Source organism: Phyllostomus hastatus, unplaced genomic scaffold (genome assembly GCF_019186645.2).
Source record: "Phyllostomus hastatus isolate PE091 unplaced genomic scaffold, TTU_PhHast_1.1 phas_scaffold_28, whole genome shotgun sequence".
Taxonomy (NCBI): Eukaryota; Metazoa; Chordata; class Mammalia; order Chiroptera; family Phyllostomidae; genus Phyllostomus; species Phyllostomus hastatus.
This window is the reverse complement of record NW_025334022.1, coordinates 13,892,273-13,913,908: the sequence shown is the minus strand read 5'-3', so window position 1 is coordinate 13,913,908 and position 21,636 is coordinate 13,892,273. Positions and strand designations below refer to the sequence as shown.

The window sequence follows — 21,636 nt, the reverse complement described above, 5'->3', positions numbered from 1 at the left end:
TTTAGTTTTGCTCTGATGATGGTTATTTCCTCCCTTCTACTTCCTCTGGGCTTTGTGTTTTGTTGTTCCTCCAGTTCTTGCAAATGTAAGGTTAGATTGTGTATTTGAAATGTTTCTATCTTTTTTAGGTAGGCCTGCATTGCTATGAGCTTCCCTCTCAGGACTGTCTTCACTGTGCACTATGAGTTTTGCACTGTTATGTGTTCATTTTCATTTGTTTCCAGAATTTTTTGACTTCTTCTTTGATCTTATTATTAACCAATTCACTGTTTAACAGCATGGTATACAATCTTATAAAATGTTAGACTTTTTCCTTGGGGTTTGTTTCTAATTTTAGTCCCTTTTGGTCTGAGAAAAATGCTTGATATGATTTCCATTTTCTTGAATTTGTTGAAGCTGTTTTTGTGGCCTATTATGTGGTCTGTCTTTGAAAATGTTCCATATGCATTTCAAAAGAATGTGTAATTTGCTTCTTTGGGATAAAAGGTTCTACATATACCTATTAAGTCCATTTAACCTAGGGTGTTTTTAAATGCCACAATGCCCCTGTTGATATTTGTTTGGAAGATCTAACCATTTTTGAAAGTGAGGTGTTCAAATCACCTAGTATAATTGTGTTGTTGTCTATATCTTTCTTGAAGTTCTCCAAGATTTTCCTTATATATTTGGGTGCTCCTATTTTGGATACATATATTTTTATAATGTTTATGTATTCTTGATGGCTTCTTCCCTTGAGTATCATAAAGTTTCCTTCAGTCTCTCTTTTTATGGCATTTGTTTTGAAGTCTATTTTGTCTGATATGAGTATTGCTACCCTGGCTTATCTTTCCTGTTCATTTGTTTGGAATATTTTTTTCCAACTCTTCACTTTCAGTCTGTATAAGTCTTTTTTTTCTGAGGTGGATCTCTTGTAGGCAGCATATATGTAGATCATGTATTCTTATCCATTCAGCTACCCTATATTTTTATTGGGCCATTTAATCCATTAATATTTAATATTATTATTGGTAGGTAGTTATCAATTTTCCCTCTTTGTATGTGTGTTCCTTTCTCACTCTTTTTCTTCCTCTTCTTACAGCAGTCTCATTAGTATACCTTGCAGTGCTGGTTTGGTGGAGTATTCTTTCAGCCTTCTTTTGTCTAAGAAACTCCTTTGTTCGCCTTCTATTTTAATTGAGAGCCTCTCTGGGTAGAGTAGTCTTGGTTGGAGGCCTTTGCTTTTCAGTACTTGGAATATTTTTGCCACTCTCTCCTGGACTGCAGTGTGTCTGTTGATAAATCAGCTACTAGACTTATGGATGCTCTCTTGTATGTCACTTCTTGTTTCTCCCTTGCTGCATTCTTTTATTTTATTTTTTTAACTTTTTTTAATTTTAACTGTTGTTGCAGTAAAATTTTCTATCTTTTACTCCCATCCCAACCCACACACCCAACCCTCCCCTCCTCCCTCCCATTCCCACCCGCTCCTAGTTTTTATCCATGTGTCCTTTACACTTGTTCCTGTAAACCCTTGCCCTTTTCCCCTGAAATTTCCTCTCCTCTCCCCTCTAAAAATTGTCGGACTGTCCTCCCTTGCTGCATTCTTTTAAAGTTTATAGTTATTTATTTTTAGTAAGGGGGAGGAAGAGAGAGAGAAACATCAATGTGTAGTTGCCTCTCATGGGCCCCCTACTGGGGACCAGGTCCACAACCCAGGCATGTGCCCTAGACTGGAATTGAATCTGTGACCCTTTGGTTTGCAGGCAGGTGCTCAATCCAGTGAGCCACATCAGCCAGGGCTCCCTTGGTGGTTTTAAGATTCTTTCCCTGTCTTTAAAACTTGGTGTTTTAATTCTGATATGCCTTGGTGTAGGCCACTATTGGTATCTTGATTGCAACCTTCTGTGCTTCCCTAACTTGCATGGTTTTTCTCCTCTTCATGTTCAGAATATTTTCTGTCATTATTTTTTCAAACAGGGATTCTATCCTTTGCTCCTTTTTTTCTCCTTTTTGTATTCCTATGATTCTAATGTTTTTGTATTTCATGTTGTCTTACATTTCCCTTAAGCTATCTTCATACTTTTGAGGGTTTTTTTTTTTTCATGTAGCTGCTCTACCTGTGTGTTTTTTTCTTGTCTTCCAGCTCACTATCTCAGTCTTCTGCTTCTTCCAGCCTGGTTGTAATTCCTTCTAGTGTGCTTATTTTTTTTCCCAGAAATTGTATTCTTCATTTCTTCCTGGCTCTTGTTTATAGTTTTTATTTCCTCTTACATACTGTTGTAGTTCTCACTCAGTTCCTTAGAGTTGTCTGTGAGTTCTTTGAGCATCCTTACCACCATTATTTTGAATTCTATATCTGATAGTTTGCTTGCCTCTATTTCAGTTAGCTGTTTACTGGTGAATCTTCCATTCCTTTTGTTTGCAGGTGCTTTCTTTTTCTCCCCATTGTTAAATGTCATTTTTTTTTATTTCTTAAGTTCCTGATGCTCTGCTTGACTAGTTGTCTTTTAAGGTGAACTTCTTTAGTAGGATTTCTATGTGATTCAATGGTATGGTTTCTTTGATCTCTTTGTCTGGATGCTCCAGGGTTGCTCTTTCTTCCATTTGTGTGGCCTCTCTTCTTGTACTTGGGTTTTACCTATTGGTGGTTCCTTTGTTGATGGGTTTTCTACTCCAGTGGGTTTATTGGTGTTTACATCTCCCACCTTTTCTTGTAAGTGATCAGTGGCAAAGCAGAATGGATTAAGACAGCAGGAGAGTATTCTATGGGATTCATTGTACCAAAAAGTAGAGAACAAATAGGAGATCCTTTGGAGAAGTACAGTGATAACTGTGATATTTCACCCAACTAGTCACTTTTTATAAAAGGTGAAAAAGAGGTAAGATTCTTTTTAGAGGGGAGAAAGAATGTGAGCTGAATCCAGAAAACAGAGTGCTTGTGTGAGGTTAGATGGTGAGATATAGTGAGAAAAAGGGAGAGGAATAGGCGTAGTGTGAAAGAGAATAAAGTTAACCAGAAGAATAATAAAATGCAGCAAGATAATGAAACAGGCCAAGACCAGAAAGGGGTGCTGTGTACTATTTACAATAAAATGGAACAGCAATTATTTACAATAATACAGGAACAAAAATAATAGGACAAGAAATATGACCTGAATAAAAAGTATAGTAAGTAAAAGACTAAGAGTGGTGCGTTATTGGAATATGAGTGAAGTGAAAGAAGAAAAATCAAAATGGAATGTGAAAGGGAGAGTAAAAAAAAAAACAGACACTGCAATTTAACAAAATGAAGAAAACTAAACAGAAAAAAAGAAAAATAAAAAATAAAATAAAATAAATAAAAATAATGAAAGAAATAATAAAAACAAAATGCATGTTCTGTAGAATACCAAAGTGAAATTTGTCTCAGTTTCTCAATTGTTAGCCTTTGAATCTCTCTCTGGATCTGTCTTTGTTCCTTTCTCAGCTCCAGGTCTTATTGTCTCATACTTGGGAGGAAAAAAAAAAGCATTCTGTTGACTTTAAACACGCCAAGCAATCCCTGCTTATCTCCCTGGATGCTACATGCAGATGGGGGCTGGGCTTTACTTTTTCCTTTCCTGCAGTTTTGTGAGGATGGGGGGCTAGGTCTGGGCTACAATATTCACAGGGGCCCAGGCTCCAGCCAAAGCCCTCAGAGTGCTCTGCAGCTCCCACTGTCCATCTGCACTAGGTCAGTGCCTCCAATCCGCCACGTTGTACCCGCTACTGAGGTTCACTGATTAGGAGTAACTCGCACACCTCCTCCTGCCTCTTTGCTGGCCTGGGTGCCACACACTCTTAGAAGTCCCTTCCCAGCAGTTTAGTTCCCCTATTAAATTAAGTCTCTCTGAGGACTGCTAACTGAGCCCTTGCTGCCCTCCTCTGATCAGTCCATGTGGTGCTCCTCCCTCTTGGCTGGCCAGGCTGCTGCACTAGAGAGGTCCTTGCACAGTGGCTGCGTGCCGTTTTTGTTTTTGTTTTTGTTTTTGTTTTAAGAATTTCCCTTGGTTGATAGCTGCCATTCTTAACAAGCACCTGGCCTTTCACACAGCCTAAATCTGACCAGTCCCGAGACTCTCTGTTTCATGGTCAGTCACCACCCAATTCTTCTCCCATCTCCAAGTGTCTTCCTGCTCCCGGATCTCTCTGGTACTGTCCCAGCCAGCTACCACAATCCAGGTGGGGAGTGCTCACTGATGTGTATTTCCCACTGCGTCTTTATTTCCCCAGTAAGTTCAAGTATCCAGGTCTCTCCTAGGCGGGACTAACTTCCCTGCTCTGGGAAGGAAGGGAGCTGAAGAGTTAGAATTCCTGACCAGGCTCTCCTCCCAAGTTCCTGCAGCAGCAGTGACCAGGACCTCAGCTGCCCTTCCACAGTTCCAGGCCCAGGACCTAACAACCTTCCCGTCCACCTATAACATTTTCTTACCATCAGTTTCTTAATGTCCTCTGCAATCTTTGGCTTTCCAAACTTCATATAACTGGAATTCCATTTGCTGTTCACTCTGTTCTTAGGAACATTGGCTAGGTGTCCCAATTGGGTGCACAAGCATGTAGGTTAAGCTCCCACCTACCTTGCTGCCTTCTTCCCCATCCCATTGTGTCCACAAGTTATATTTTGTTTATGGAATGAAGTAGTATTTGATCTTTTTTTCATTTAATATAGATATCTAATTGTTGCAGAAATACTTGTTTTGAAAAATATTTCCTTTTCCCCATTAAATTCTCTTGGCATCCTTGCCACTCATTTCATTGTGAAACACTAAAAAGGTGTACATGAAGTTCCCTGTATATTGCCATGGCTTTTTGATCAATAGGCTTTGCTGTTCAGTGATTGAGTATTAAGTTTTTAACTTGTGATTGCCCTAAGTGTCAATTCCATACATCTTATTTCTTGGGTTTTCTAGTTTCCCCAGAAGAAAACACAACATCCTCTTGCCTGGTAGTATAAGGCTGGTTTCAGGCATTCCAGAAGCTAGGTGTGGAAAGGAATGATAGGGATTTCACCATTCAATATGAGTTGTCTTTTTAAAAAATATATATTTTATTGATAATGCTATTACAATTGTCCCATTTTTCCCCTTCACTCCCCTCCACCCTACACACCCTCTCATACCCAAATCCCCCACCTTTCGTTCATGTCCATGTGTCATACTTATAAGTTCTTTGGCTTCTACATTTCCCATACTATTCTTATCCTTCCCCTATCTATTTTCTAACTACCATCTATGTTACTTATTCTCTGTACCTTTTTCTCTTCTCTCCCCATCCACTCCCCTATTCATAACCTTTCATGTGATCTCCATTTCTGTGGTTCTGTTCCTGTTCTAGGTGTTTGCTTGGTTTGTTTTTGTTTTAGGTGTGGTTGTTAATAACTGTAAGTTTTCTGTCATTTTACTGTACATGTTTTTTATCTTCTTTTTCTTAGATAAGTCCCTTTAACATTTCATAAAATAAGGGCTTGGTGATGATGAACTCCTTTAACTTGACCTTATCTGAGAAGCGCTTTATCTGCCCTTCCATTCTCAATGAAAGCTTTGCTGGATACAGCAATCTTGGATGTAGGTCCTTGCCTTTCATGACTTGGAATATTTCTTTTCAGCCCCTTCTTGCCTGTAAGGTCTCTTTTGAGAAATCAGCTGACAGTCTGCTGGGCACTCCTTTGTAGGTAACTGTCTCCTTTTGTCTTGCTGCTTTTAAGATTCTCTCCTTATCTTTAATCTTGGGTAATATAATTATGATGTGCCTTGGTGTGTTCCTGCTTGGTTCTAACTTCTTTGGGACTCTCTGAGCTTCCTATACTTTCTGGAAATCTATTTCCTTTGCCAGATTGGGGAAGTTCTCCTTCATTTTTGTTCAAATAACTTTTCCACTTGTTGCTCTTCCTCCTCTCCTTCTGGTACCTCTATAAGTCAGATGTTGGAACGTTTAAAGTTGTCCCAGAGTTTCCTAAGTCTGTCCTTATTTTATTGAATTCTTGTTTCTTCATTCTTTTCTAATTGGATATTTCTTTCTTCCTTCTGGTCCACACCATTGATTTGAGTCCCAGTTTCCTTCCCATCACTATTGGTTTCCTGTACATTTTCCTTTATTTCACTTATTGTAGCCTTAATTTTTTCATCTGATTTGCAACCAAATTCAACCAATTCTGTGAGCATTCTGATTACCAATGTTTTGAACTGTCCATCTGATAGGTTGGCTATCTCTTCATCTCTTAGTTGTATTTTTTTGAGCTTTGATCTGTTGTTTCATTTGGTCCATTTTTTTGTCTTGACATGCCTGTTATGTAGTGAGGGGTGGAGCCTTAGGTGTTCACCATGGTGGGGTAACCCACATCGCTGTATTGTGACACTATATGTGGGACAGGGGTCTGAAAGGGAACAATGGCTCTTGCTCCACTCTCTGCCAGCTTTCAGTCACTTCCCCCACTTCCCACAAGCAAATTGGGTCCTTCTTGTGCTGACTCCGAGGTGGGCGGGTTTGTGTACATTATAGGACCCTGTGGGTCTCTCCAACAAATTCTCCTATGAGGCTGTGTGTTTCTCCCGGCACCTCAATCCCCACAGGTGTTTTCAATCAGTGGTTGGAGGCTTTATTTCCCCGAGCTAGGGCCCTGGGTTGTGCAGTCTGTCCCGCTACCCAGTTTCACCTGGTTTATCTGCACACAAATGTGGGGCTGCACAGTCTGCCAGCTAGCTCTTGCGCCGTGCCTTGCTCCACAATCCACTGCCTCACTGGGTCCACCAGCCACCACTTTGCAGCAAGCCCTCTCCTTTTGCCTGACTCCTGGTTGCCTGACTCTGCCCCTTCTACCAGACTGGATGATTGTGTCTTCTTTAACTCCTTGGTTGTGGGACTTCCATACAGTTTGATTTTCTGTCAGTTCTGGTTGTTTTTGTTTTTAAATTGTTGTTCTCCTTCTTTTGGTTGTGTGAGGAGGCACAGTATGTCTACCTTTGCCTCCATCTTGGCTGGAAGTGATGAGTTATCTTTTCATCTTCAAATCTTTCTCTTTCTCTGTGCATGATGAGTCAGATACACTTTGGTTATACCAGCAAAAACTGTTCATGTTAATGTGGGTTGAAAGAAAGATCAACACTCAAACCTGAATTGGGAAGTACTATTCTAACTCTTCTTTAATAAGAATCTAACCAGTCCCCCTATTTTTAGTCCGCATTATTATTTCCACCTAATTCTTCAGCCTTTCCAAGGATTTTAAGGACCACAGAGTTTTCTTATTTTTGGTATTTCCCTTTATTTCACTCTAAAGTTCTTGCCTTTCAACTTTTTTTTCAGATATTATGTAGTTGTGTTCCACAAGTCTCCTAATTTCATCAAATACAAAATTTCTATTTAATAAAAAGCTCTCAGGAACAAGGTAATGCCCATTCTACATACAAATGCAAGATCAGCATAACCTTAGTGTGGGTAAAAGTAGCTTGAGAGTAAATAAAATTATGAATCCAATCATGTGAGTCACACTATCTCACCCACATAAACAAAAATCAACCTCAGAAGTAAATAGCTATCAACCACATTTGCCAGTGAAACAAACCCTGGAGTCCAATAACTATCCCCAAATATGTAACTACATCATATTAAAGCTATTTTGCAGGCACAGAGTTCCTTTTATCCTCATATACCAAAGTACTTTACAAGCAGGTCCCAACTGTTATTGCCCTCTTAAACAGCCAAGAAAACAAACATAGAAGTGCTGCAGCCATATTATTGTAAATACTGACTCAGCTAGAACATGTCACAAAAAAAAGGACAAGAAAAATCCCCTGGAGTGCTGTTCTTGGCATTAGCTGCTGCTGACATGGAAAACAAACACAAGATGGTAAGGACAGGGAAGTGATTAACCTGCTTTACACCTATTTTTCTTAGAATGAGTTTCTTGGCTACTTTCAGTGAATGGGTCAAGAGAGTATAATCTAGCAGTTATACAAAGGAAAATTTGGCACACACTAACTGCAGACAGTTCTCCAGACCTAGCTGGGGGCCCTGTTGCATAGCTCAAGGGATCCAGGATTAAGCTGCTTTCTTCCCTGGAACCTTGGTGACCATTTCAATTGTCCTTAAGAGTCACTGGCAACCATCATTACAAGGTGACCTAATATGACTAGTGGTGACTTGTATCTCTTATATTGGAAGCTATGACTTGGTAAAACTGGTCCAACTGACAAGAAGAAACAAATATAAGACCTTCCACAAGCAATGGCACAGGGTATTACATTATGAACTCTTCTGAATCTACCCAATATGTGAGCCCTTCTGGCTCAGAGCAGGCCCAGAGCTCTCAGAACCTGAGCTGGCCCATTATTTTCCACTAAATTCTATTTTATCAGTTCTTCAATTCTCTGCTACTTAGCAGTTATGTTGCCCTTGCTGCCTACAGAGTGTAATTCACATTGAGCAAGCCTTGTCAGCTGAAAATACTTTCAAAATATCTGGAAGGAATGTAGCAGGTAGCCCTGTTCCTATGGATCAAAAAACACCCCCAAATCCAGTTCCAACCGCAATCTCCTTATTTGTATTATATATACATCACTTAAAGCCCAGTTGCCTCCACAAGCTTATTTAAGAATGAAGGAGTAACAGCCTTTGGCATACCACTCTAAATTCATTTCTCTTGTACCAGCTCATTGCTCAAGCCTGTAATATGTGATTATACAAACAAAAACAAGTAATGTGGCTTCTTAGAAATACTGAATGCATTAGATTCTAATATTGATGTTTCTAATTAGATGCAATATAGTAGGCCATTTTCTTGTTTGTGGTAATTGAAATCTTCCCTAGTTCTCTTTTGGCTCAGTTATTGTGATTACTGCCATGGAAAACAGAGGGTGGGGGTTTCTCAGTTCACTGGAAGGCACAGAGTCAAGGATGTGCACACATAACATCCATTTATATTTACTGTCACAAAAAAATATAAACATTATTTATGTCTAATCTTTTAAGTACTAATTTCCAATTTAATGAGGCACAATAAACATTTGTCAACCTCAGACTCCATGGTTGCTTAGCACTGACAACCCTCTAATTACAACTGTAGTTTAAATAAAGGTCATTTGCTTGTGTTGAAATTATTAAGCACTGAAGAAAATCCACAGTAGCCTTCAGTTTCTAGGAACTTAAGCATTGCAGCAAATCAGTGTCAGAGGCAAGGCAGAGCTTACTCTTTAGCATCACTTCATGAAGCATACATGAGAAGATCCAAGAAAGGAAGAGCATTCAAGGAAGTAATGAAAATCTTTACTCATTATCTAGAAACCCATACTTGTCCTTCCAAATCCTAAGAGACATTCTCATTTTTTGTGAAGGGGAGTGAGGGAGAAAGCAGGTTAGAATTTGACCTCATTTGAAAACAGAGATTAGTTAAAGGCTACAATCTGACATAAGATTGATGGCAACCATACACAGTTAAGCCATAGTTACATCTTGTAAAGTGGCTAATATTATCAGCAACTTGACATTGTCAGAGTATTAAAAATGTGTAATGCAGTCATGCAATGCCCCAACAGAACAACAATTACTAAAGCCCCTTGTGTTTATATGGAACACTTTATCACAAAAAAATTCCAAAATGCTTAACAGACTATTATAGAAAGGGATCACTTGCCCCCACAACTGAAACACAATAGTCATTTTGTATGGGTAACTGTAAGTAAGAAAAGATTTCAGGAGAGACAAAAATTACTAAAACTTAGAGAAACAATAAGGGAAAGAAATATTTTTTATATGGACAGAAAAAAACACATAAGTTGGATAATGGGGGTGAAGGTAGCTAGTAGCTACATGTTCTTTAGAACTCATGGCACAGAGTTTTGCTTCACCTTCAACCAGCAAGATTTCTGTGAATTGTTAGTCCCTGCAATGGAGCAAGTGCCTCCTATCTGTATCATCCTGAAAAATGAATTAGCATTTAGAAATGGACACAATACACAAATGCTTGTCATTTCTATTCTTTTCTATCTTGTATATTATTTTCCCTTAAACCAACACCACCTAGTTAATCATCCTGCTACCATTATGAGCTAAATAAATATTATTAAATCCTTTAAAATAGAGCAGAACAGGTTAAGAGACTTGGGCTGTACTAAAGAGAAGCAGTGTTGTATTTGCACCTAAAATTCAAGATTTCTCACTCTGTGTCCTGTGCTCATGCTCACACTACTGGGCCACACCTCATTAGGATTCTAGAAAATGAAATGAAATAGAAGTAATTAGCACTGTTTGACTAAGTGTACTATTGGGGGAAAATACCCTCCTGCTTAAATATGACAGGTTCAAGGTCAATGAACACAACTAGAACAATTTCCTCCTGTAAGAAGATTAAGAAATAATGATGGGGGAACACCTCACTTCCCCTCTACTATCAAACTCCCAGCAGCAAAAACCAGGAACAATTCCAAATTTAACTGTCAAAAAAATTAATGCTGTCAGAAATATAACACTGTACTGTGTCAGGCAGTCATACCTCTTAATTTGTATAGTTGAGTTCTACCTTCCTTTTCATATACTATTATCAGTTTCCTCTCTCCCCAGCTTTCTCCTGATCACTCTTTAATATACTCTCAGACACCTCTTTCTTCATTTACTCTTACATATACCCACAACCGTGTATCAAAGGAAACTGGCACATGCACTCATCCTGGACTGCTCAATACTGTGTCTATGTGATAACAAAGAAACATTTTGTTTGTGATTAACCTAGTATAAACAGGTGTGGAAAGCCATGTCTTAATTTACACAGATGCACACACACAGAGATACACACACTATATATAATTTTTGTATCTTTGTGTCTTGATAATTTGGAATGTTTGTTCCTCATAGACACAGCTTCTATTAGAACTATAACTCACCTATTATGGTTTTTGCAAGGTGGTTATGAGCTTAGAAGAGACCACAGAAAATTCAAATAAAAGTCCTAGAAAGGTTCCCGATACAGAGCTTTCATGATGAAAATATAAATAGTTCTTATTAGCTGTGTGACCTTGTGGAAGTCACTGAACATTTCTGACCCTCAATTTCCTTATCTATAAAATGGAAATAATGTATGTCCTAACTAGCTTACAGAATTTTTATTAGAATCAACTAAAAAATATGCATGCAGGAGCTTTCTAAAACTGTGCATTACTGGAAAAATGATGGTCTTCTGATTATCAGGTCACAAACTTAATTTATCTTGAATATTTATTTCTATTTGTAAGTAAATTCCTATTGAACATTATGAATAGTCTATTTTCTGAGATTCCCAACTAGGATATTTTATCTCATTCTCCCCCTATGTGTATTTTCAGAAGAAGAAATAGTGCAGTGAAGTCTTGTTTCAGGCATGAGAGGTAAAATATATACAAGGGCCATACATTTCTAATTTCTGATTCAATAGGAATACCAAAAGGCCAATCTCCAACAACAGGCCTTAGCTGAAGTATGCATGTGAATGTGTGTACATGCATGTGTGTGTATGTGTAAGAAGATAGAAAATTGAGCTTAAAGAGAATTGATCTAACCTCACACCATCTGAAATTATGTGAAAAACAAGATTTGAGGCATTTTAAAAGCATGTATAAACTTGTTTTCCTTTATCCCATTTATTTCCTCTGCAATGACTGAACTGTCATGGAATCTCTTTTCTTAAAAAAAGTAAAAAGGAAAGAAAAAGGGGAAAGAAAGAAGGGAATGGCAGGGGAGGGGATGGGAGGGGAGAAAAACCTCATCCAACGGTTAAGTAGAGCATATTAGCATGCATAATTCAGAACTGTCAGATGGAGATGAGCCAGTCAAAGGCTACTGTAGTGTGCAGATTTCAAACAAAACAAAACAAAACAAAACAAAAAATAGGATTGAAGGACTGGGGAAGCTTGACTAGGGCTTTCTAAGATCCAAAGCAATGAGAGGCTCGTCAAGGTGTAAGAGGGTGTAGCCAGGGGTCCCCCAAAAGAAGGATTTGTAATGGGGTCCAGAACTCAGGGTGTCCAGGAAATATTAAAAATATGGGATGTCCTCATCCCCACAAGTTTGAGCTGGGGGGTGGGATACAGGGAGCAGGGCCATTGAGTTGTTTTGCATAGCAATGGTTTTGCAGATAACCTCTAGAATGGTCATTTAACATATCTAGAACCTTTAACTGGTTTCACAGATATGCTAAATAGCTGTGGCCAGGCTTTGAGCCAGGGATAAGGGAGTGACAAAACTGGGAGGCAACTTCCCCTGGTTACAGAGCTTGTGTGAGAGCTTGGAGATAACTGGCTCCACCCCATGGGGCCACACCTGCCCAGACTTACCAAGGTACCCCAGAAAAGCTGGGAAATACAGGAGTGCTGGCCAGTGTAGCCAATTGTGGGAGGAGTCAGAAATGGGGCTGCAGAGCAAGACTGGTGCTGGGATTTAAACCCAGGTGCGGCAGCCTTGAAAAGGAGAACCACACAGCTTTAGCAAGGAATCACCACTTGGCTTTAGCAGAGAACTGCCATGTGGCTTTAGCAGAGAATCACCACACGGCTTTAGCAGAGAACCGCCTTGCGGCTTTGGGTCTCCCATCGCCATGTGGCTTAGGAAGCTGGAAAGCAAGATGCAGCAGCAATGCGGAGATCTCTCTTAGCAATTCGGAAGAATGCAGGAGAGACACTGCAGGAAGGAAAGGGGTGAAAGGTTCTTGCTGGTGGGCCATGAGAAGGTGCCATGGGATTTTGGAATAAGAACTGGAGATCCCGGCAACACAGCTGGTGGTGCCACTAACCGAATGAGGCCTACCAGCCGAGCTTGGATTACTGGGAAGAACTGGGGGCTGCCTTCTATTTCTTCTCCTGAGATATCGTACCCCAGACTGGGCAAAAGGGAGAAGGAAGGAAAGTGTGTGTTTGTGAGTGTTTTAAGGGATTTTGGGATTTTGATGAAGACATTTAGTCATTACTCTTAAGTCTATATAACTTGAATAAATAATTCCTTTCCTTTCACCAATCTCTAACATGGAGAACTATAATTCTCTGGTGATGGGAAAGGCGAACCTAGTACAGGAGGACCCCAGGAGAATGGGGGGTCAACTAGGTAATATTGTGGGACCCCCTTCCCTGGCAGCCAATCAGGGAAAATCATGGGAGACCACATGTGCAGTAGCTTTGAAGTAATACAACTACTTGTACATACGTAGTAAAAGCCCGCCAAAACTAGCCAGGAAGGATCTGCCCTACAAGAATAGAGTCCCTCCAGCCCATGAGGACAATTTCTGCTTGGAGTTGGCCTGCTCCCATGTTCTGTGCTATAAACTCAGGGTGTTTAGTTCAATTCTTTGTCCTGGTCACCAAGAACCTGGTTACCTGTGCCCACCTATGACAAAAGAACATGTATAAAGGACACATGGACAAAGCCTAAAGAGGGTAGGATTGAGGGTGGGAGGTGGAGGTGAGTGAGGCCGGGATGTGGGGAGTGGTGGTGAGAAAATGGAGGCTACTGTACTTGAACAACAATTAAAAAACAATGCAATTAGAGAGATGTTAACTCACGACTGGCTTGGAGACTGACTGTGTGCCCCTCTATTATTCCTTTACAGCTGTGTTGTCCAATAGCATGGACACATGTAGGTATTTAAATTTAAATTAACAAAAATAAAGGTAAACATTTAGTTCTTCAAAATTACTTTTCAAGTGCTCAATAGGCAAATGTGGCTAGTGGCTACCAATTAGCACAGATATGGAACATTTTCATAAACAAAAAGTTCTCTATTGGATAGCATTGCCTTAGAGCAAGATTATTTGCCTGTGACTCAGATTTTCCAGTTCTAAAATGTGATGACTTGGTGACCTAAGGAAATATAAGGGGTATACTTACCTCTGTGACATCATGTAACATATTTATCACCTATTTGTCACCATAACTAGGCTGAAAACTCCTTAAGGACAAGAAGCATATCTTTAGTGTCTGTATCTTCAGTGCCTGTCACTTCCTGGCACAGAACAGAGAGTCACCCACTGTTTGTTATTGAATAACAGCTTATGTTAGACCTGTCTATGAGACAATAAGAGCTCACCTGTCTCTTTCATAAGTTGAATCAGAAATGTAAGGTTTGCAAAGAAGTTCTTTTTTAAAAGGTTGCTGTCATTCCTAGATTTGTATGTATTTCCACATTTCTCAAGAATTTAGGCAGTAGGGAAGACTGGCTTATGTCAAAAACAAAATAAAATTCTGTCTCTATACCTCTATCCTTATTTTAAATTTATTTTTACTTTTTCTTTTTTCTTTTTTTATTGTTCAAGTGCAGTTCTCTCCATTTTCCCCCAACACTCCCCCCACCTTCCACCCTCAATCCTACCCCACCTTTGGCTTTGTCCATGTGTCCTTTATACTTGTTCCTTGACAATCCTTCCCCCTTTTCTGCCCATGGTCCTCTCCCACCACCCCTCTGTTACTGCCATTTGTTCTTAATTTCAAGCAAAATATCCCTATATTTTTATTCATCCAAAGTATCACTTATAAACCTAAAAAACTAGAAATCAATATTTATTAATTTTAAGATGTCAGTGTGTAATAAACATACTGAACACGATGCAATCCACACCTTTAAACAAGGTATTTACAATCTAGCACAATGAGAAACACCTGTAGAGCCATGTATCTTTTTTTAGTAGTACATAACCAATGTACATACTAAAAGTTAGTAGTACATAACCTTTTGTATGTATTTTTTTTATTTTATTTTAATCATTGTTCAAGTACAGTTTTCTCCCTTTTACTCCCAATCCAGCCCACCCTCTCAACCCTCCCCACTTCCCTCCCATTACCACCCACCCCTTAGTTTTTGTCCATGTGTCCTTTAAATTTGTTCCCGTGAACCCTTCCCATTGTGGCCTGAAATTCCCTCTTCTCTCCCCTGTGGTCACTGTCAGCCTGTCCTCTATTTCAGTGTCTTTGGTTATATTTTCCTTGTTTCTTTGTTTTGTTATTTAGGTTCCTGTTAAAGGAGAGCTCATATGGTATTTGTCTTTCACTGCCTGGATTGTTTCGCTTAGCATAATGTTTTCCAGCTCCATCCAAGCTGTTGCAAAGGGTAGGAGCTCCTTCTTTCTTTCTGCCGCATAGAATTCCATTGTGTAAATGTACCATAGTTTTTTGATCCATTCATTTACTGATGGGCATCTTGGTTGCTTCCAGCATCTAGCTATTGTAAATTGTGCTGCTATGAACATTGGGATGCATAGGTTCTTTTGGATTGGTGTTTTAGTATTCTTAGGATAGAGTCCCAGCAGTGGAATTGCTGGGTCAAAAGGCAGATCCTTTTTTAGTTTTCTGAGGAAGTTCCATACTGCTTTCCATAGTGGTTGTACCAGTCTGCAGTCCCACCAACAGTGCACTAGGGACCACTTTTCTCCACACCTCTCCAACACTTGTTTGTTGCTTTGTTTATGATGGCCATTCTGACTGGTGTGAAGTGGTATCTCATTGTGGTTTTAATTTGCATCTCTCTGATAGCTAGCGATATTGAACATCGTTTCATGTGTCTCTCGATCCTCTGTATGTCCTCCTTGGAGAAGTGTCTGTTCAAGTCCTTTGCCCATTTTTTAATTGAATTTCTTGTCTTCTTAGAGTGCAGTCATGTAAGTTCTTTATATATTTTGGAGATTAAACCCTTGTCTGAGGTATCATTGGAAAATATGTTTTCCCATACAGTTGGTTCTTTTAATTTTGATATTGTTTTCTTTAGCTGTGCAGAAGCTTTTAATTTTGATGCCCTCCCATTTATTTATTCTTTCCTTTATGTCCCTTGCTCTAGGGGACACGTCAGTAAAAAAGTTTCTTCATGAAATATCTGAGATTTTCCTACCTACTTTCTCACTAAGACTTTCAGGGTGTCACATTTTATATTTAAGTCTTTTATCCACCTTGAATTTATTTTTGTATATGGCGTAAGTTGGTGCTTGACTTTCATTTTTTTGCACGTGGCTGTCCAGTTCTCCCAACACCATTTGTTGAAGAGGCTATTTTTACTCCATTTTATGTTGCTGCCTCCTTTGTCAAATATTCATTGACCATAGAGACTTGGGTTTATTTCTGGGCTCCGTTCTGTTCCATTGGTCCATGTGCCTGTTTTTATGCCAGAAGCAGGCTGTTTTGATTACAGTGGCCTTGTAGTATAGTTTAGTGTCAAGTATTGTGATTGCTCCTACTTTATTCTTCTTTCTCAAAATTGCAGCAGCTATTCGGGGTCATTTATGACTCCATATAAATTTTTGGAGTGTTTGTTCTATGTCTGTGAAATATGCTATTGGTACTTTAATAGGAATTGCGTTGAATGTGTGAATTGCTTTGGGTAGTATGGACATTTTGATGATATTAATTCTTCCAATCCATGTACACGGTGTATGTTTCCATTTGTTTGTGTCTTCCTTGATTTCTCTCCTCAGTGTTATGTAGTTTTCTGAATACAGGTCTTTTATCTCTTTCGTTAGGTTTATTCCTAGATACGTTATTTTTCTTTTTGTTATTTCAAATGGGATTTTTTTCCTTAATTTCTGCTTCTGCTGTTTCATTGTTGGTGTACAGAAATGCCTTTGATTTCTGGATAGTGACTTTGTATCCCGCTGTTTTGCCAAATTCATTTATTAGGTCAAGCAGTTTTTTGGTGGAGTCTATACGATTTTCTATGTACACTATGATGTCATCTGCAAGCAGTGACAGTTTTGTTTCCTCCTTTCCGATTTGGATGCTTTTTATTTCTTTTGCCTGTCTGATCGCTGTGGCTAAAACTTCCAGTACTATATTGAATAGAAGTAGTGAAAGTGGACAGCCTTGTCTTGTTCCTGATCTTAGTGGAAAAGATTTTAATTTTTGCCCATTGAGAATGATGTTGGCTGTAGGTCTCTCTATATGTGGCCTTTATTATGTTGAGGAATGCTCCCTCTATTCCCACTTTGCAGAGTGTTTTTTATCATAAATGGGTGCTGTACCTTATCAAATGCTTTTTCTGCATCTATTGATATGACCATGTGGTTTTTGTCTTTGCTTTTGTTTATGTGATGTATTACATTTAGTGATTTGCGAATATTGTACGAGCCTTCCATCCCTGGAATGAATCCCACTTGGTCATGGGGTATGATCTTTTTACTGTATTGTTGGATGCAGTTTGCCAGTATTTTGTTGAGGATTTTAGCGTCAATGTTCATCAGTGATATTGGCCTGAAGTTTTCTTTCTTTGTTGTGTCTTTATCAGGTTTGGAATTAGGATAATGTTGGCCTCATAAAAAGAGTTTGGGAGTCTCCCATCTTTTGGATTTTTGGAATAGTCTGTGAGAACTAGGCATTAGCTCTTCCTTAAATGCTTTGTGGAATTCTCCTGTGAAACCATCTGTCCCAGGGCTTTTGTGTGTTGGGAGTTTTTTGATTACTGCTTCAATTTCTTTTGTTGTTATTGGCCTCTTCAGGCTTTCTCCTTCTTTTTCATTGAGTTTTGGAAGATTATATTTTTCTAGAAATTTGTCCATTTCACCTAGGTTTTCAAATTTCTTGGCATACAGTTCTTTGTAGTAATTTCTTACAATCCTTTATATTGCTGTGGTATCTGTTGTAATCTCTCCTCTTTCATTTCTGATTGTGTTTATTTGGGTCCTCTCTCTTTTTTTCTTGCTGAGTCTGCTTAAATGTTTGTCAATTTTGTTTATCTTTTCAAAGAACCAGCTCTTGGATTCATTGATCCTTAGAATTGTGCTTTTAGTCTCTGTGTCATTTAATTCTGCTCTGATTTGGTTATTTCCTTCCTTCTGCTTGCTCTCGGTTGTCTTTGTTGTAGTTCCTTGAGTTCTTGTAGACGTAGGATTACGTTGTTTGTTTGGAATGTTTCTAACTTTTTTAGGTGGGCCTGTATCGCTATGAACTTCCTTCTCAGGACTGCCTTGGCTGTGTCCCATAAGTTTTGGGTTGTTGTGAGTTCGTTTTCATTTGTTTCCAGAAACCTTTTGATTTCTTCCCTAATATCATTCTTGACCCATTCATTGTTTAATAGCATGCTATTTAATCTCCATGATTTTGAGTGTTTTGGGTTTTTTTTCCTTGGGGTTGGTTTCTAGCTTCAGTCCCTTGTGGTCCAAGAAAATGCTTGGTATGATTTCAATTTTCTTGAAATTCTTGAGGCTTGTTTTGTGTCCTATCATGTTGTCAATCTTTGAAAATGTTCCATGTACATTTGAAAAGAATGTGTATTTAGCTTCTTTTGGATGGAAGGCTCTGTATATATCAGTAAAGTCCATTTCATCAAGGGTATTGTTCAATGCCACAATATCTTTGTTGATATTTTGTATGGAAAATCTGTCCATTTTTGATAGTAGGGTGTTAAAATCCCCCACTATAATTGTGTTGCTGTGCATATCTTTCTTGAAGTCCTCTAAGATTTTCTTTATGTATTTGGGTGCTCCTATGTTAGGTGCATATATATTTACAATATTTATGTCTTCTTGGTGGATTCTTCCCTTGAGTATTATGAAGTGACCTTCTGGGTCTTTCTCTATGGACCTTTTTTGGAAGTCTATTTTGTCTGATATGAGTATTGCTACCTTGGCATTTTTTTTCCTGTCCATTTACTTGGAAGATTTGTTTCCAGCCCTTCACTTTCAGCCTGTGCAGGTCTTTTATCCTGAGGTGTGTCTCTTGTAGGCAGCATATAATGTGGGTCATTTTTTCTTATCCATTCAGCTGTTCTGTGTCTTTTGATTGGAGCATTTAATCCATTTACGTTTAAGGTTATTATTGATAGGTACTTATTCATTGCCTTTTATGTATGAGTCTCTCTCTCTCTCTCCCTCTCTCTCTCTCTCTCTCTCTCTCTCTCTCTCTCTCTCTCTCTCTTTTCCTTTCCTTCCTTAAAGCAGTCCCTTTAGAATGTCTTGCAGAGCTGGCTTGGTGGAGGTGTATTCTTTTAGACTTCTTTTGTCTGGGAAGCTTCTTATTTGGCCTTCTATCTTGATTGAGAGCCTTGCTGGATAAAGTAGCCTTGGTTGCAGACCTCTGGTTCTCATTACTTGGAGTATTTCTTGCCATTCTCTTCTGGCTTGAAGTGTTTCCATTGAGAAGTCAGCTCTTAGCCTTATTGGGGCTCTCCTGTATGTTACTTCCTGTTTCTCCCTTGCTGCCTTTAAGATTCTCTCTTTGTCTTGAAATTTTGCCATTTTAATTATGATGTGTCTTGAGGTGGGCCTCTTTGGGTTCCCCTTGATTAGGACTCTCTGTGTTTCCTGGATTTGTGTGACTTTTGCTCTCATCACATTAGGGAAGTTTTCCTTCATTACTTTTTCTACTAGGTTTTCGATCCCTTGCTCTTCTTCTTCTCCTTCTGGTGTCCCTATTATATGGATATTATTACGTTTAATATTGTCTTGCATTTCTCTTAATCCCTCTTAGAGCTGTGTATCTTAATGACTCAATTTTAAAAATATATGTTTTCTCAAATAGCACCTTGCACTGGTATGAGAACTATTTTTCACAGAGCCTTGACTTATGCTCTCTTACAATAACCAACGCAGACTTAAAAGTTCATAGGCAAGTTATTCTTTTCCTTTTTTCCACAGGTGGAAAACTCAGGCTCAAAGAGTTTTTTAATTCAAGATCAAATTGACAAGTGATGGCAGAGTCAGAATATGAACCTAAGACTTCTGCTTCCTCGAACAGAGGACCTTCCACCCCGTCTAATTTTACAGATAGAAGGAAATGGAAGTCCTTTGGCTGATTTACTGCTTTTGCTTTCTATTTATAGTCCCTTCTGAGACCTATACTTCATAAATTTTTTAAAAAACATCCTTTTATCCAATTTTAATTATTCAGATCATGATAAGGCCTTTAGTTGCTTTGTTGACAAATATGGTAATTTCAAAGGTTCTTGAAATCATTAGTGCAATCTGACAATGCTCTACTGTCTACTACAGGATTTGGAAAATTCCTTTTTGGGGTCATGACAATCACACAATCATAAACCTATAGAGCATTAAAACTCAAAAAGGCCTTAGAGTATATCTTCTCTCCCTCTCTCTCTCCCTCTCTCTCTCTCTCTCTCTCTCTCTCTCTCTCTCTCTCACACACACACACACACACACATACATACACAAACACAATTTTGAAGACAAGGAAACAGGCACCAGCAACCTCACAACTACCCCAAAGCAACACACCTAGTTATTAGAAATCCAGGCATGGGTTTCAAACTCAGCTCTTCTGATACCCATGCCAGTGCTCATCCCTCTCCTCTTGTCCAGGTCCCTTCCTGTTATTTCTCCTGAGAGTTCCCAGAAACATAAAACAGAATGCTATAAGTTTCATCAACTAAATTTCTCATGGAAGAAAAATATGATATTTAGTGCAAATGATGTTGGTAAGTCACTTCTTGTCAATACCCTAACATTAACAAAAGTAATTGTTTCTTGTGATGCTATATAAACAGACTGAATGACCTACCCAAGGAAACAGACTGTCTTTAGCTGAGTGATCTGGAGAAAGTCTAATGATAAATCTCTGTGAATACAGCCTCATTCTAGCAAATTACTTGCTTTGTTGTCACTTAAATTGCTCATCTATAACTGCTACAGATAAACTACAATCAAAATACAGTATGTATCTTCTATTAGTCTGCCCACCAGGGATTGTTTAATCATAGCGAAATCATCCAAAAGGTAACTTGGCTGATTTTTACTGCCTCAGCAGAAACTGCCATTAGACTATTAAGGAGGGTTAGAATGATGGCAAGTATTGTTTTCTGGTGAGGGAGCTTTTCTCTTCTCTAAATAGGACTAAGTAACTAAATGCTAAGCCCCTGCTTCTGTGACTAACAACTAAAGAGGAAAGGAAGAATCTACTCTTCCCACTTCCTCAGGCTTACTGGCTTCAGCGTGTTGGAGTCATACCTATATAGTTCAGACATTGCCAATTCATATTTGGTGATCATTCAGATAGAGCTAGGATGCTGTATTTATTTTTAGAAGGTTTGGTGGGCAAAATATGGTGTAAACAAAATTACAAGGAATGTGTTTAAACTATTTAGGGGAATTGGTGTTTTTTAAGCATTTTAGAAGCAATTTAGAAACAATAAGTATGTTAATTGCACATCATTCTTATTTATTCATGAAAGCAATTCCAAGGACTTCTACTTGGCAAAAATTCCTGGAAGGGCTTTGTTAGGCTACTTCCTATTACTCTGTGAACTTGAAAGTAATAATATTGCATTTCTTCTAAATCTGTAATTCCAATTGGCCTCCCCCCAAATTAGTCTCAATTAATATGTTTTGGCTGTACTCTAGAAAGGCTGACAAAGCCATCAGCCATAACTTGAAAGACGTAAAAGTCACAGAAAATCTTGCACTATGTCTAAAACCTTTTTTTTGCACAAAGTGTAAGCAACCAGTAGTGAAAAATGGTCAATGGGAGCAATGAGAGGAGGCAGAAGGCAAGGCAAAAAGAGATCATTCTGAGCCCTTTCCACAACTGAAAAGATTTGCCTCATGCTCCCTGGATGTCCTTGACCATCTGTTGCAGAACAAATGGCAGCAAGTACAGATCTGGGCCAAAATAGTTCAATTCAATTCAACAAATACTGTTTAGACTGTGTTCCAAGCCCCATGGTAGATGCTAGGAATATAGAGATGAATCAGATTCCAC

The 21,636-nt window shown here is 38.8% G+C and overlaps 1 protein-coding gene across 3 annotated transcripts in view; it reads right to left on the bottom strand.

The window, feature by feature from the left end:
• Positions 1-21,636, bottom strand: part of PCDH19 (protocadherin 19) — a 209,122-nt gene that overhangs the window by 139,632 nt on the left and 47,854 nt on the right. The gene's annotated exons all lie outside the window — the stretch shown is intronic.